The sequence below is a fragment of the Podarcis gaigeae genome (genome assembly GCF_964106915.1).
Source record: "Podarcis gaigeae genome assembly, chromosome: 5".
Lineage (NCBI taxonomy): Eukaryota > Metazoa > Chordata > Lepidosauria > Squamata > Lacertidae > Podarcis > Podarcis gaigeae.
Genome location: NC_139681.1, coordinates 35,703,828 through 35,721,175, shown reverse-complemented (window position 1 = coordinate 35,721,175; position 17,348 = coordinate 35,703,828). Strand labels below are relative to the sequence as shown.

The 17,348-nt window shown below is 41.2% G+C and overlaps 1 protein-coding gene across 2 annotated transcripts in view; it reads left to right on the top strand.

The window, feature by feature from the left end:
- PRKG1 (protein kinase cGMP-dependent 1) overlaps window positions 1-17,348 on the top strand; it is a 630,806-nt gene that overhangs the window by 132,447 nt on the left and 481,011 nt on the right. The gene's annotated exons all lie outside the window — the stretch shown is intronic.

Here is a 17,348-nt window from a genome sequence, read left to right as displayed (position 1 = left end):
CGCCTTCTGCTTCCCATCGCTTTCCCCCTCAGCTTCAGAAATTGCTTCCACCCAATCTGCCTTCCCTCCCTCCTAGCGCTAAAAACTCTTTTATCTTTTGAGCTGCCCACATTTCCAACGCCACATTCCTCTGTGTCCTTTTCAGATATCAAGGTATCCAAATCCCCCTGCAGAAAAATGAGAGTTCCTAGAGTGTGGAAATGTGAAGGGCGGGGGAGCACAGTTTCTCTCATTTTATCCCCTTCTCCCTTTCTCAAAATTATCACAGCAGTAACCGCATCATCAGACTGTCTCTTCCAGTGTGGTATGTCGTTTCTGTCTGGGATTTTGATATTGTTGTGGCTTTCTGCCCTGAATTTAACTGGGGACTGCCTGCCATTTGAACTATGTGAACCAAATTCACGGACCTTTTTTTTTTTTTAATTGCACCCGTTTCCTATTTACAAGGTATTTATTCAAGAGAGAGGGGTCTTTTTGCTAACATGTTCTCCTATGAACCTAAGTTTTCTTTGGAACCTACTCAGGCAAAAATATTTGGGGTAGTTTCTTTAACCGTTCTGTGTGACATAAAAAGGTGACCTGGATGCTCTTTATCTGTGACATATATCTATGACTTAGTAGCTCTCTGCAAAGCTGCTTTTCACTTCTTTGCCTGCAAGGCCATCTATCTGCAAGCTGAGCATTGGTGGTATCACAAGGTAGAGGTAAGAATGTGAGCGACAACCTTCCCCACTCAGTCACTTTCCTCTTTCTGTTCCCAGTGAGAATACAAAGACTATAAGGGTTTAGACAGCCCCTTCACAGTACAGTCCTATATGTCTACTCAGAAGTAAACCACTTTGAGTCAAATGGTCAGTGAACACTGAATTGCCATCTTTATTGTCCTCTCAGAATCTAAAGAGGCAGCCTTATCTTTCTACACCTCAGAACAAGTTTCCTTTTCTACTGTGGATAATTCTTTGTTCCTCTGACCCTCAGGTGGTTGTTGTTCTCTCCTCCTGGGTAGTGGAAGGCTTTGGGTCTATTTACTCTTTCATTTCAAACTTTGCCTGCAGTTCCTTTACTGGTGTATTGAGGTGGGGGCTGTGAGGCTGCAAAGAAAGAGAGGAAACACCAGAGCTTAATTTCTCAAAAGAAAAGTGCCCATAATTATTTATTTGTTGCAATTATTTGGTGATGAAGTAAAGGCAGGGACACTGTGCACACTTTGCATTTATTGGTTACTGCATCCCATGTACGGGGGCAGGGGAGACTCAGTCCTTGCACTCAAAATATGTACTGTGATAGCCCCATTCTCTGCATTCTTCTGAGTGACCCTGAGAAGAGTGTGGCTTACTCTTAGACCTTCATCTCTTCTGTCTTTCTTCTTGGCTGTACTGCTATCTGAAACAGAGAGGTGCCTTAGATTTATACTGCCAGTGCTGGTCCGCATGAGTTTGCAGCCTGGGCTTTCTCTAGTACATAATTTAGTGTGTCTCTGGGGCACAGCGACACCAGTGCAGGACTTCCTTCTGATTCCTCTCCATTCGCCAACATTACTTATTCCTCTCATCTCTCTTGAGTATTTTTGGAGAAGTCTGGTCCGCTTCACCGTTCACAGCTCATCAAGTCCACCAAGGCAGTCAAAACTGACAAGGCTTTTTAGAGAGAGAGCAAGGGGGAAAGGTGTCTGTTTTGCTCTTTCTGACAACCTAAGTTAGAATTTAAGAGGTGTCAAAAGCTAATGCAATGTTTTTGCTTTGAAAGCAGGAAGCTATGGGTTGCAATAGTCGACAAATGTTGTTGTGAGTTCAGTTGTTCCTTTGGACAGTATGATCCTATACACATTTAGTAAGCATTAGGGGGCATTGAGTTCAATTGGACTTACTCCCAAAGGGAGTAAATACAAGGGCTTTATTCTTGAGTGAAGAACACCCATCCCATATCGTTCCCTTTTCCTCAGGATAAATAAATCCAGGACTACATAATGACAAGTCTGTGGAGTAAATCCCATTGAATTGAGCCGTACTTCTGAGTAAAATTGAAAAATGAGTGTTGGAAACTTACTCACATCCATAAAATATACATTGCTTTTCAGTTTCCTCATGTGGTTTCAAATTCTTGTTGGACTTTGGGGTTCTCTGAGTTACATAGTTTTTCTTTTCTCAGCTTAAGGAAAACTTTTGATCAATATAAGCTGTAGTTCTCAAGGCACATATATTTGTGTAAATCCCTTAACACCAGGTTTTTATTACTGAGTGAAAACATTTTAAGAATAATCCCCCATATCATACCTTTTTCATTAGGATAAATAAATTCAGGATTACATAACAACAACTCTGTATATTCCTATACTCATAATCATCAACACAAGTTAGAATTGCTACTCAGGATGAAAGCATGAATTGAAAGACTCACAGGAACTTACCGTGTGTAACACAATGTGTTAGAACACAGAAAATGTGTTTGATTATCTTGGGATTTCACGTCTGGGTTATCGTTACCGTCAATCCATATTTGTACATTTTTAGAACTCCCTGGTTGGCCACAGCATATGGAGGACATCATGCCGGTTATCCCTGTTGCACTAGAATGAAACTCTAGCAAATTCACTTGTGTGCTTATGTGACTTTTTATGGCTCACACTCTGGAAGCTAAAGATGCCTCCACACAAGCTTATGATTGAGTCGCATATTCAAGAGTTGGCTCTCAGTTTGTGGCAACATTAAGGGAATCCATTGCATGTTGGAGCCGGCCATTTGGATAGGCAGTTGTCAAATTGCTCCATCATTGCCACATTTCTGTTCAACCAATGATGTGAGTAATTCCTTTCATCAGCTTTCAAGGCCAGTTTAAGCCTATCTGGGTGTACAAACAACTGGTCAGCTGGAAAGTACACTGAGGTGGCTTACAGTTTGTTTGTTTTTTTGTCAGATGAATAGCCAGCCCCATGTTAGAAGGCTCAAAGAGGCTGAAAGAAACATTGGATATAATTTACCCACATGCAGATTAAATCACTGAATTGTAAAGGTTCACGCAGTTAGCAAAAACAAAGAGTTTTCTCACTTCAGCGTTATGTTCCACTGAGAATACAGAATAAGTAAAATTCTGTTAAAACAAATGCCCCAGTTTACATTCAGCTCTGTGGAGACATGAAGTACTTTGTGATTCCAACACCAGGGCATACATGCTTCTACATCACCATCAACAATATATATGCAAAAACGCTCAAAGGGTAGGAGTATAAATGGTTTTCTTTGTTTCCCAGCTCCATAATGTTCTGATACATATTTTTCTATATGACTTCTGTGAAAACATTCCCTTTGTTCAAATGCCTGAGAATATGTTCCTCTTGGGATTTCCTTGTATCACTGATGCCTGCTGTCCTTCTGTATGTGATAGAAGAAAGTGATAACAGAGGATGTAAGAGGTGATTTAGCTTGTCACTTGTCAATTGCCATATTTTTCGCTCTATAAGATGCACCAGACCACAAGACACACCTAGTTTTTGGAGGAGGAAAACAAGAAAAAAAATATTCTGAATCTCAGAAGCCAGAACAGCAAGAGGGATTGCTGTGCAGTGAAAGCAGCAATCCCTCTTGCTGTTCTGGCTTCTGGGATAGCTGCGCAGCCTGCATTCGCTCCATAAGACGCACACACATTTCCCCTTACTTTTTAGGAGGGAAAAAAGTGAGTCTTATAGAGCAAAAAATACGGTTATTGAATTCACTGGCTGTTATATCCAGAGCCACAGATAAAGGGGGCACGGTAGGCATATCTTGTATGGGGGAGTATAACTTGTGGAGGGGATAATTATTCAGTTAGAGATTCTCCCTTCCAGTGGGAGTCAAAATGCAAATTGTGGGCCAGCCCATAACACAGGAACATGAGAAGCTGCTTTATGCCACTGTCTGTCCATTTGGCCTGGTATTACCTTCTCTGACTGGCAGTGACTCTCCAGAGACTCAAGCAGAGGTATTTCTCACTTGCTACCTGATTATTTTAACTGGAGATGGAACTAAGAACCTTCTTCGTGCAAAGCAGGTGAGCCATCATTACTCCAGAATATACTATTGGGGGTCCTAATCATGCCTATTTATCTAATGATGTTTCTGGCCCTTTTAAAAATAACAATACATGTTCAGGTAAGGAAGAATTTGCAAAGTGCATTTCCTTTACGGAGGACAGATTTGTGGCATCCCATTGGATTTATACATGGCTTCAGAATAAAAAAATGACCAAGCAATAAAATTATAAGAAATGACAAAATGGGAGAGAGGTTGTGACAGTGTGTTCTGAAAAAAGGGGGAGGGAAGGTACAATACTCTCATAAAACAGAATCCTATTGGAAACCTTGTGGGCAGCAAATTGTGGAGCAACAGTCAATAAGATGCTGCTGAGTGAATGGGTATTCAGTGTAGGGAGCTCCTTATTGTCTGACATTCTTTGCAACTAGCAGAAAAATCAGGGAAGATCCATTGTGACAAAGATAAGATACGGAGCCTGAACATAGCACACAAGTCCCATTTGGCACTTACTCAGAGGATTGCCCTAGCGTTCCTGATCTTGCTTCTCTCTGTGGTTTTGAAATGTCTTCAAAGGAGAGGAAGAAGAAAAAAGAATCCTTTCAGAATATTTTTTCTGTGCTTGGCTTACCTGCTCAGAAAGGACAGTTGTAATAAATCTGACTTTGAATCTTTTAAAATAAATTTGAGGGAAATAATCTATTCTTGATTCTCACTTGCTGCAACAAGTTTTTGATTGAGAAATTGAAACCTCCGAAGAAGAAATACAGCATCCTTCACATGATTCTTAATTTCCTTTCATGACTGTCCAATCAGTCTTTATGTATATTGTTTGGTAATCATGAAAAAGCATGCATACTTCTTTTTTAAAAGAAGCAATTCATGGCTTATGTCAAAACACACTATGTGATTTAATTTATTAGTAGCATCCCAGTTGCTACTTGCATTGGTATTTTGCAAATAGAGTTTATTTTGACAAATTTAGATGGTATATTAATAATTACTGTGAGGTAGATAAAATACCTGCAGTTGTGAGAAATCTTTTCAAAGATAGACTATATAGCTTAAATGTTGATTTTTGTAAACACAATGTTGCTGTCTACGTTTCCCTATTTGATACAGCTCACTGATGAACTAATGTTCTGTTTAGCCATTTGACATGATCAAATGCATGTTCTGCTTGGGGGTTATGCATAACCATCAAGCTTTTCTTTCTTAGAGTTAACATTCAGAACTGTTGCTTCTGTGGAGAGTTTCTCCCTTACTTATGGTCACTTATAAGTAATCATAGACCAGAAGGAGAGAGAAACCTCATTATTTCAATGTCTAATGTTTATGCATAACATTTCCCTCTTATAATATGATCAATTAAATTGTGAATGAAGGCAGGTTTGCTGCTCACTGCTCTGAATAGCAAGGAATTATATTACACATTAGCTCTCTCATTCAAATAAATACTATAAATGAGAGCGTTCTTTGCTGTTTGCTGGGATCTGTGATTATTGTTTTCTTGTTAGTTTGCATTCTCTTTTCCTATAGAAAGGTGACTCCTATGCAAAATAACCTGGGTGTAAGTAAATCCCAAGATAAGCAGTAAAAATTGCACCTTAAAGGCTACACTATTTTTTTTTTTGCCCCATTGCTGTCTTGGGTCCTGTACTTGGAGTAATATGGGATATAAATAAAACAAACAAACAAATAGCAGTATTGATCAAAATAAAATACAGGTTTATTTTGCACTTTAAACATTCAGTAAGTTTCAAGCGTTGCAACTAAGTTGGATGTTTCAAAATGAGGCCTGTCTTTACTCATCTGTTTCTCTTAAGTGATAAATCAGGAAAACTTTTTTTTAAAAAAATCTGTTTAACAAATTTTTGGATTATAGGCTATCCTCCCTCTCCCCATCTCATAAAACAATAAAGTATGTAGTCGTACTGTTTATTCAGAAGTACATTCCACTTATTTCAGTGGGAATCTATTTCCAAGTAAATATATAGGCTACATTACAACACTAGGGATGGGCAGGTCAGTCGTTGCCCGTTTTGCGTATGTTCATTCCATCCCATTTCCACATTAAGCTGCAATTTTTTTTAAAAAATATGGAGTGTGTATTTTATCTTAAAGTACACATCTTTATATACATTTTTGGACCTTATTTTTTGAACCACTAAGTACATGGTAAAATATGGAGATGTGAAATCTGCGGAGTAACTACATTCCAATCATTGCAGTAGCATGGGAATTGTAGAATCAGGTTAGTTAATGTATAGCAAAGAACAAATTTTTAAAGCATCTCTGCACAGCACACAAGTGCCATCAAGGTCTATTGCACAATGATCCTAGTCCTTTACAACTTTATGTTTGCAGAGTTACCATTGTTTCTCATTGTGGGAGTTTGCTGAGATTTTTATTGTGAGGCTGGGTTTCACCCTTTGATTAAGCCTGAGCTGCCAAACAGATATGAGGCAAAATGCTTTTGAAAGTATTCATTATGTACCTGCAGACTTCATGAGAAATTTTGGCACAGACTGTAGACTGATTTGTATAAATGGGAGGTGAGGGAGAGGACTCAAAAGGATTTGCGTAAATTGTATTTGCATTTACTCAAGGGGAATGTAATTCTCTGACAGGGTGGTGAATATAGGCCAGATGCCTATGATCAGGGCTAGCTCAAGAGCTTTTGCTATTATGTGTGGGGAAGGGGTAGGAGCAGCGCAAGAGAATCCATACACAAAATGAAGTGCGTCCCAAAATCCATTTCAGTATCACTGAGGAGGCTTCTGAGATCTTGCTGATAGGGCATGATTGAGAAGATGTGAGGGGGAAATAGGAAGTGCAAGTGTCATTTCCTGCTTGTGTGCGGGTGTTTCTCCACAATGTCCCCATGGGGAGATGTTCACATGGCCCAATTTGTTGAAATTAAAGTGGGGACAGGGCTTTTGCATTCAGGTCCTACAAGCAGGATTCACATAGGCATATGGTGGGCTACTGTGAGAACAGGATTCTGGAGTAGATGGACATTTGACCTGATCCAGCAGGGCTCTTCTTATGAGCTTATCCCTTCTCAGAGAAGTGTGTGAAAATTCTATTTGGAATGTTGTAGAGATGCTTTCATGGGGAACCAGCTCAGGCAGATGTAGTGCGTAAACCTGAGCTTTTACCCTATTTCCAGAAGTGTGGTTTTTTTTTATATGTGCCATTTCAAACAGCTGCCTGAATGGTTGTGCCAACCCAGTCCTAGCTAAGCTATCTGGATAACTAATGGTTTTAAAATAAAATAAAAATGGGAAACGTGCACTATACATAGCAGCTTCCTTTTGAAAAGCGAGTTAACATCAAAATAAAGAAAGAAATATATATATAAGATAGGGGAGGCTTAATTCACTGTGTTGTGTCAGTATTTGCTTCAGCCATTTCAAAATAAGTTACTTTGCCAGTGTCATTCCGTTTAAGGAATTCAGTTACAAATGATGCATTTTATAAAATTGTTTCAGCCACCTTTAGAGCAATGTAGGAGAAAGTTGTGGGTTGTTCTATAACACGGGGGAAACTTTTAATTGGAATAGTTCACTATATGTCTTAGCGAAGTTTTAGAATACAGTTACTTTAACAACATAAATTTAGGATTTGTAGGACTGTAATCTTCAGTCCCTCAGAAACTGTGAAGTCTATTAGAAGGAGTGTGTTATGATCATCATTAAGCAATACCCATAATATATTTTGCTGTTGGCAGTAATAACTGCTAGAACCATGCTGTTGAAAAGAAAATGCAAACATTGAGATGATGTGAATAATCTAGCCCTGTTCAGATGCTCATATGTTACCAGACGTCCCCGTATTTGCAAATCAGCCCCAATACAAAATCCATCTATTTAGTAGGAAGTTGAAAAATGTCCCTCGATTCATTGAAAAAAAATCTGGTAACCTTATGACATATTCAAGGGATTAAAGTGGGGAGGGGTAGCATGCATGCAAGGCCTACCCACAGTGCCCTCACTCAGGCAGGGTCCTCTTCAGACCTTTGCACAAAGGTCTGAAGGCGGCTTCTACATTCGCTTGGCTGAACACATGCAGAAGCCTTCTCAGGACTGGAAACCCTGATAAGACAGGGGACATGTGTAGTAGATGAGTTCTTCATACCTTCATGTAAAACACACATAAAGGTCTGAAGAGATATCTGGATGCACGGGGGCACTGGGGACAAAGCTGAGGCAGTGCCCTCTCCTCATTTTATGTCCTCATGTGTTCGGACAAACAGCCAAATAAGACTCCTGCTTACGCTCGTTAACCCTTCAGCAAAAATTTCCTGGCAGTTTTATGTGGAATGACACTGTAATCTTTCAGATAACCTCTCTTGCATTAATAACTACTTATTAAAGAAGAAAATAATCAGAATTGATCTCTCTCTCTCTCTCTTTCTCTCTAAATAAAAAAGAGCCCTGCTCATTGCCATGGAAACCTTTAGGACATTGATAAGATAACCTCTAAATGCTCTAGGGGGTAGGGGAGATTTGTGTCCTAGAAAACTGGCTTTCAATTTGCAGACTGAATGGCCATTAACCAGAGGCCCAGTGTCTGTTGCTCTAGAATATGAATTGTCTTTCTTCTCCTTAGCCTACTGAGTAACAGTTTCCAGGTTTGTAAAGCATATTATTTCACCGGAAACTCACATCATTCGCTAGTGGAAATGGGCAAGAGGAAGCAGCATCTTTCTATTGTTACTGCTGTTTGTCGATAGGGCCTAGGCACATATTATTACTTATTATTATTATTATTATTATTATTATTATTATTATTATTATTATTTTCTCCCTTGTCTGCTGAGCAGTGGAGGGTCTCCACAGTATCCTAGCAACCACAGGCTAAAATGCTTGGCTGCTGGTCTTTTTGCCATCTCTGCCTCTCTCTCTCCCCCACCCATTTAGTTGCCTTGACTGTGTCAATGAGGTGGCAGGACTGATGCCTTGGGGAACTCGCCTCAATCTGAAGGGAGATCTCTAGTTTACAGAGGCAGGTTCTTCAGGTTAAGTAGCATCAGAGGCTGCTACAAAACCTGAATGGTGCTGTCGCTTCTCTGTTTGTTCTTCCTGCTCCTTGTTTTAGAATCCACTGTGATGAAGCCTCAGCTGTATGCTGTAAAACTATTCAGTGTTTGATGGGCAGCACAGGCAGAGGACAGTCTCTTTAGATCTGTCTTGTTTCGCTCACTTACTTCAGGTTTTTGTCTCTTGCGGACCCAGATAGCACATGAAGGCTGATGCAGACCTGGATGTTTAATGCAGATTTGCTCCACTGATATGTAAGGAATAAGGTGACATTTCAAGGGCTACAGTAGTATGTGAGTGAGAAAGCATTCAGAGCCTTTTCCCTGCTTGCTGTTCATAACCCCCAGTCCATCCTTCCAGGGATACTTTTCTTCCAGTCCAGTTTAAATTATAGTATCAGAGAAGGAAGTACTACATAGGGAAGCATGGAGTATGTGGGGACGTCACACATTCTTGTGATTTGTGATAGTTCACCCAGATGTGAGCTGTTCAGTTCATGTTGCAGTGATCAGGTTGTGAAAATGTGTGTGTGAACCATTAGCAGTGGCGTAGCGTGGGGCGTGCAGGGGCGGCCGGCCGCACCGGGCACAACATCTGGGGATTAGGGTTAGGGGGTGCAAATCCATGGGTTAGGGGGCACAAATTACTTGCCTTGCCCCGGGTGCTGACAACCCACGCTACGCCACTGACCATTAGGACTTTGGGACAGAAATCCGGGGGGGGGGGGGCTTCCAAAGGCAGCAAGACTGACTTCCCAATTTTTGAAATAAATGAAATAATACATGTTACTAAAGCTGGTGGATGTAAGACCACTGAATTATATTCAGCACTGTGTGAGAATTCCATTTGTACAATGGGACTTCCCCCTTCCTCTTCTCTCTCCACATGCTCCTCCCATCCCCATCTGCTCTTAGAGTCCTCTGGAGCAGGAGCTGAGGTTGTGCAAGGAAGAGGCGAGGGAAGATTCCATGGCACAAGCAGAAGACTGTTGCACAAGTGGAATGGCGGCAATGGATGCAACCTTTATGTCCAAAATTATGTAACTGCATCAAGCAGGCTCAAGTCCATACAATTCAGACTGCAAACAGGAACACCACCAGCACATTTATAACAACAATGCTCTTCCCAATAATAATACTATCCCTTGTGCCATTCTGTAACCAATAACTTTCCCTTTGTCCTTGCTGGTTTGTTCTCAGTTTCTAGGAAGCTTGTATTTTCTTTGTGAAGGAATAGGGCATTCACAATAGTGACTAAGTTGCTGTAGACCTCAGCATCCCCTTCTTTCCTGTCTTTCCAGCTGAAGTTTATTTTCACAGATATTTTGCCCTTTTAAGGCAAATAGCTTGATCAGTGCTGAGTCTCGATTTTAAACAGACTACACTAGCAGTGACAGAGTATCAGGACATTTTTTAAAAAGCTCTCTCTTTATTTCCTCTGTCCATCCCCTGCAAACATCTGGCTTTCTGCGAAAAATCACTGAGCTACGTGCTGCTGCTGAAAGTACTAATCGAGAGGAAAAGCCAGGAGAAGGGGAAGCATGCTAAAAGAAGATTGGGGTGGACAGTGAAATGGGATTTAGCATTCAATTTCTATCCCCCTTTTGGGTCTTTCATTACCTCCCAATTCCTCAAGATAATCTCCCAATAGCACTATTCTTCTGCAACAGAATCCCTCCCCCCAAAAAGAGACAGAGCCCAAACCCTACCATAGGGGTTGCCAATGTTGCACCCTCTAATCTACATGTTTTGAATTACAATTCCTGTCATAGGAACCTAGGAAGCTGCCATATACAGAGTCAGGCCCATTGGTATTCTGGCTCAGTATTGTTTACACTGATGGGCAGCAGCTCTCCGGAGTTACAGACAGGACATCTTTCCCAAACTGAACCAAAGATGCCAGGGACTGAATCTGGAATCCTTTGAATGCAAATCAGGTGATCTACCACTATCTACAGCCCTCCCCCTGGTTGGGCACCATGTTAGCACCCCCTGACATACCATGAAACTAGTATTTGGAAAGATGTATATGAACATTTTATTTCAGACTTGGTTATACTTCTGGCCAGCATCAAATCCCAAGATGTAAAACCTGGATCCTGACATCTTCTAGCAGTCACAACAGATCAGCATAAATTGATCCATGTGCAAACATTGCAGCTGATACCTGTCTCCTGTCAAAGGTTGTGCTTTAATTCTGTAGTCTGAATTCAATGTGGAGACTACCTTTGTTATTTTTATTAGTACATTTGCATGATATTGATTGGTGACTGATAGGTTTGAATGCAAACTGTATCCACCCATCTATGTAGATTTTTTTCTAGCTTTGGGAGTCTTTTGTGCAAAGGTGAAAAGTGGTCCCTTCAGTATATGAAAGACAATGCTCATATTTTCTGTATGTTTTAACAAAAGCATTTTACTAGCAACTGTATTTCATTTTACCTGTTTGTCTAAGGAATTGAAATACTTGACCTAAATCCATTCTCTAATAATATGCCAGTTCATGGTGCTTGTATTTTCTCTTCCCCAAACACCAATGGAACTCTCTGCCTGCCTCTGCTGCTATAAAAAAACGTGTGTGTGTTTTAAATGATGACTAATTGTCTTTCTGCATAATGAGAAATGGATATTTTGGGAACTTGGATGCAACACACCAACACACCACTGTCTATCATGCTCTCGATTATATACTAAGAGGATTGTACAATTCGTGACCCACCAAGCTGAACCAGCCCACCAGCAGGTTGGCCAAATGTGGGGGGGGGGGGGGAGAAGACATGACATAACTCCTGCACCTTTCATAGTTAAGCAGAGTTGAGAACTTCAGCAGATGTCGCTTGTCATTCTACCTACTCCCCAGTCATGATGATAACTTGACAGCTTCCCCTGTATTTGCAGTTCCAGTAAGCCAGCTACACAGGGCAACCATACATATGGGCTGCATTTGCTTAATGGGGCATATGTCCCTCAAGCATGCACACGCTTTTTTAAAAAACAACTTTGCTGGTGTTCTGAATGTTTGTGAGCTAAATTTGTCAGGTTTGGGGGCCATTTGCTAAAGATAAATGGTCACACACAATTCTCCAAATAATCTGGAGAGCAAAGAAGTTGCTGAGGACTCACAGGCTCACTCCTCCCCATGCTATCTCAGAATTTGGTTATTCAATCTTATGTATGCTTATTCAGGAGTAAGTCTCGTTGAGATCAGTGGTTCTTATCCCAACCTAACTGGATTGTGTTGTTACTGTTAACACAGACCATAGTTTCTCATATAATATCAACTGGAAAATTACAGTCTGTACTTGCCCTCCAAAGAAGATATTGACCACGTATTTTAATTATGGGATTTTGACTAGGTAGATTATTACATTTTAATGCAGCTGTTCCCTAACCTGCTCTCAGGGCAGGAACACCTTCTGGACTACCATAGCATCTGTCTAGGAGGTTGTATTTTTTCTCTGCCTTTCTGTACCATTAAACTCTCTGGTAAGTTGCTACATGTTACTAATTGTTCCTGATAAGGCCCATTTCAGTATGTAATTTAATCATTATACCTTGGGCTAAGATTGTCAATATGGAATGCTTTATATGCAGGGTGAATGTTTAATAGAATTGCAAATAACTTTTAATGATAATAAGCTTCATCTAATCAGTGTCAATGACTAGGTATTATTTTCATTCCTGGTTTTAAAATATGAAAATGCATTCAGGAGATATAGAGCATACAAAACACATTAAGTGTAATAAGAATTACTAGAGATACTGGGGCATTCATTACAGAGGGAAAATAATAAAAAATAAATACATTCATTATGAATGCATTATTATATCATAAATCTGCCTATTACACTTAAATACTTTGAATAACACTCCAACAGACACTGCTGTTGAACAGTCATTATTCACTTCATTGCAATTTCTCCAAGGAATTATAACCCCTGCAAAATGGATGTTGTTTGCAGAATAGTACCTGTGCTGGTGAGCTGCATTTTATAAATGCAGTTGTATATTGAGAGAAAGAAAAATAGTACATTAATAATTATTCTTTATGTGCATATCTAGGTGAATTTCAAGTGTGTGGAATTCACACTTGAAACAGAGAGTTGCGGAAGACAGTCTATAGTTCATGAACTAGGACAAGAGTTTCTACAGCTTTTAATGTTTGGTTTATATACATCAGATGTTTTTCTTCTCTTTTTAACAAACTATGGTTAGTCATTATGCTTAGTGTCAGCCATGGTTTAGGGACCAAACTGTTTATAATCCTGGTTTCTCCTAACCACAGTTCTTGGCTTAGACAAAACAAATAACCGCTGTTAGTTTAAAATGGAAGTGAAAGCTTCTAGTCTCTTCGTGGCTGCATGTGAGCCTGTGGCTCACTCAGGCATACAGTAGTGGTAAACTGGTTTAGTATTCTGTCCAGTTGCAGCCATCCATCTTTTCCTGAAGGCTGTATCTTGCATGTTTCTGAAGAAGACATCAATAGCTATACATCTCCTTTTTAGAAGTCATTACTAAAGTGGATAATGACTGAATTGTAAGGTTACCAGAAATTTGAACATAGACAAATGCAATTTGTTTTTACTACATTGTTTAATCTTTTTTTTTTTTTGCCAGAAATATATGTACTGTATTATTATTGTAAAGAGCATGGTACGTTATGAGGACATAATGTCTAGGAATGGTGCTTAGACATTCTGGCACCTGAAGCAAAAAAATTGAAATAACCTCTGTTAGAAGGGATAAACTAGAGTAATCATCACTGATATATATCTCCTGGATGTAATAAAAGAAGAAGGTGATGCTTAAACTAAGGGTTCTTTGAGACCGAATCTTACCTGAAAATAGGGACATTCATGTGCCAGCAGATTCAGGTTGTGCAATTAAAATTCCTTTAGTGAACAACAAACTCATCCTCCCTGCACCCCCAAAATTAGACTTTTTGCAATTAGGAAAGTGATGGGGAAATGCAGTGGAAAGTGTGGAATAACATTTGAATGGTGCAACATCCTGTAATCCTGCCAGAAACAGATCAGAATAAATAGCCAATGGCATTTAACCTCCCTGCAAACTTGATGCCCCAAAATCAGGGTGAATTCTCAATAAAAGATTTGTCAGGAAATGACCTATGCCCTGCAGGACAGCCTCCAACCCTGAAACTGCTAAGGTGGGAAACTGTGATTGTGAGAAGCTAAGATAGGAGACTTCTTCTCAAGGACCCAGGAAGAGTTAAGGTATAGGAAGACTCACAGCCAGCTGCCAGATAACATTATTTACCTATAAAGCTGCTCTCCACCCCCCTTTTTTTGGAGGAGATTCTTTCTTTGAAGGAGATTCTCCTATCTCAGAAGCAGCTGTTTTTTTCAGTGGTGACTACAGCAGGGAAGTTTCTGTCTCCTCTTGTTTTTGTTTCCAGCATGCCACACTCCAGCCTGAATTGATAGTTTATGAAAGCTTGAACCAAGCAAGCTTGATAAAGATGCAGCACTTTGGTCAGGGCAACCTTGTTGCTTCAGAGCTTGCTCCCCTCTTTAGCCAGCAAGTGTATCTAAGCTTGTATTTCGTAGGAACATACCGGTGCTGCTCTGCTCCTTACAAGTAGGTGTGTGGGAGAAAGGCTGGGTTGTTATGACTCCTCAGTGGTTGCTGACTGCACTCTCGCCACCCTGGCCTTGCAGGATCTTTCCTACCTCACCTCAGTTTGCATCATTATTGCCTTAGGAATTTGGCTTCAGTTTAATTCTAGATTTCCATCTCCTTTTCTAACTCTCCATTCGAAGGCATTCAAATAAGCTGGAATTATTAACTCTTACTGACTGCAAAACTTCTTTGCCGATTAGGCCACCTGAGAAGAGCAAAATATAATTTTGAGGAAATTATGGACACAATATATTGACATCTCCATTCAAAGAAGATGTGCAGACAATCGCACCCTGAAATTTACTGAAATAAGTTCCCTTGGAATTCCTACAGATATTTCACTCAAGAGGTACTGATTAAATCAGCTTGGATTTTGTGATGTAAAGACAATGCATCTTGAAATGTTTTTGGCCTTGGCTGTCCATTCTAACCCTGCTCTACTTCTGAGATTCCCGCATCAGCCTGAAGCATGTACCTGTATAGAGAAGGGGTAAGGAACCCTTTTCAGCCTGTGGGCCACATTCCTTTCAGGGCAGCCTTCTGAGGACTATGTACCAGTGGTGGGTGGGGCCAGAGGCAAACAGTGGTGAAGCAAATAATGTAAATTTTATCTGTATAGTGTATAGTGCTCCCTCTATCCTCCATCCAGACAAGGAGGCTTTATCAGAGTTTAGAGGCACTTTCTGGTCAGGCAAAAATACTTGAGGTGCAAAGAAGGGCCCATGATATTGTGAACTGGGAAGAGTTCTGAGGGGCAGGTGGACCAGATTTGGCTATTGTGCCTGAGTAAAAATCATCTCAAGAACATCTAAGGCAATGTAAGTTGCTGGTTATATTGATGGCTATTACTTTCACGAATTCTTGGATTACTGACCCCCCCCCCCATTTTAACAGTGGTGCCATCAGGGCAGGGTTTGGGGGCAGAGGCCCAGGGTCCCATTCAGCAGAGTGAAGAGGAGGGCCCCTAAACACAGCAGGGCTGGGTTACCACATTTTGAAGAAATTGAAGTAATTCCATTATTAGGGCTGTGCATGGTCTCCCTCTATTCGATCTGGCACTTTGTGTCAGCCCTCACAAAACCCAGGCCAATCTGGGACTGACCCAAACTGGATGTGGGCCCCAAATCAATTTAAGAGAATCCCTAAAATTCAGTTGGGATTTTAAACCCTGTTAAATATGTGGCAGAAAGGGAGAAGACGATGCTGTGGTTTCTCCTTCTCCATTTCCCAGCCACATGTTTAATCAGAGTTTTAAATTCCTAATTAAACATACAGTTGGGAGGGGGTAGAGGAAGATGGAGGGGGTGGAGGAAGATGGAGATTCATTCCCTCCTGAACACACTACACAGAGCACGACTGAACCTTCGACTCAGACTTCACTTGTGCTGGGTGCTGCTCCAACAGTGTGTTCCTTGTGGAGAATGCACTAGTGAAGCAAATCCCTGCAGAGAGCAGGATTGGATCTTTTGTTCACCAGTTGATGAATGGCGTGTTCAGTCGTGTTGGGTGCTTCTTTGCCAGTACATTCACTGCAGGGAGAGGGACACAGGTGGCGCTGTGGGTTAAACCACAGAGCCTAGGACTTGCTGAGCAGAAGGTTGGCGGTTCGAATCCCTGCGACGGGGTGAGCTCCCGTTGTTCGGTCCCAGCTCCTGCCCACCTAGCAGTTTGAAAGCACGTCAAAGTGCAAGTAGATAAATAGGTACCGCTCCAGCGGGAAGGTAAATGGCGTTTCCGTGCGCTGCTCTGGTTCACCAGAAGCGGCTTAGTCATGCTGGCCACATGACCTGGAAGCTGTATGCCGGCTCCCTCGGCCAATAAAGCGAGATGAGCACCACAACCCCAGAGTCGTTCACGAGTGGACCTAATGGTCAGGGTCACTGCAGGGAACATGCTGGCAAAACACATCCTATGGAAGCCATCTGTCTCTCCTTCCTCCCCCGTACCATCTGACCGGCCCACTGTTTGAGCTCCCCAGATTGCTCAGGTGGAGTGATCCAGGGCTGTCTCAACTTGATCAAGTCCAAGCTTGAATCTGTCTGAATTGGCCTGATTTAGTTGATGATCTGGTCTTTAACGACATCCTATTCATAGCCCTTCCCATTATTTAAATGGGACCCTGACCATTAGGTCCAGTCGTGAACGACTCTGGGGTTCCGGTGCTCATCTCGCTTTATTGGCCGAGGGAGCTGGCGTACAGCTTCTGGGTCATGTGGCCAGCATGACTAAGCCGCTTTTGGCAAACCAGAGCAGCGCACAGAAACATCTTATGTAAGAAGAACTGTAAGAAGACCGTTACATTTAGACTAGTCTCTAGAACTACCTAACTACCCAAGTGTACATAGGAGCAAAAAAAGAGGTATTTGGAAAAATGGGAAAAGAGGTGCTTTTAGAAGGCCATTACTCAGTAGTAGAGCATCTTCTTTGTGTGCTGAAGGTCTCAGATTCAACCAGGTAGGGCTGAAAGAGACCCGTCAGAAATCCTGGAGAGCCACTGCCAATCGTTGTAGACAGAGCTGAGTTATATGGATGAATGGGCTGTCTCAGCATAAGGCAGCTTCCTATGTTGTAGAAACCTTATTTTATTAATATCTTCTTGTTCTGTTTCTACATGTGCTTCACTCTAGCTTTCTCAGCCTTCTTTCCTCTCTCCAAATGAA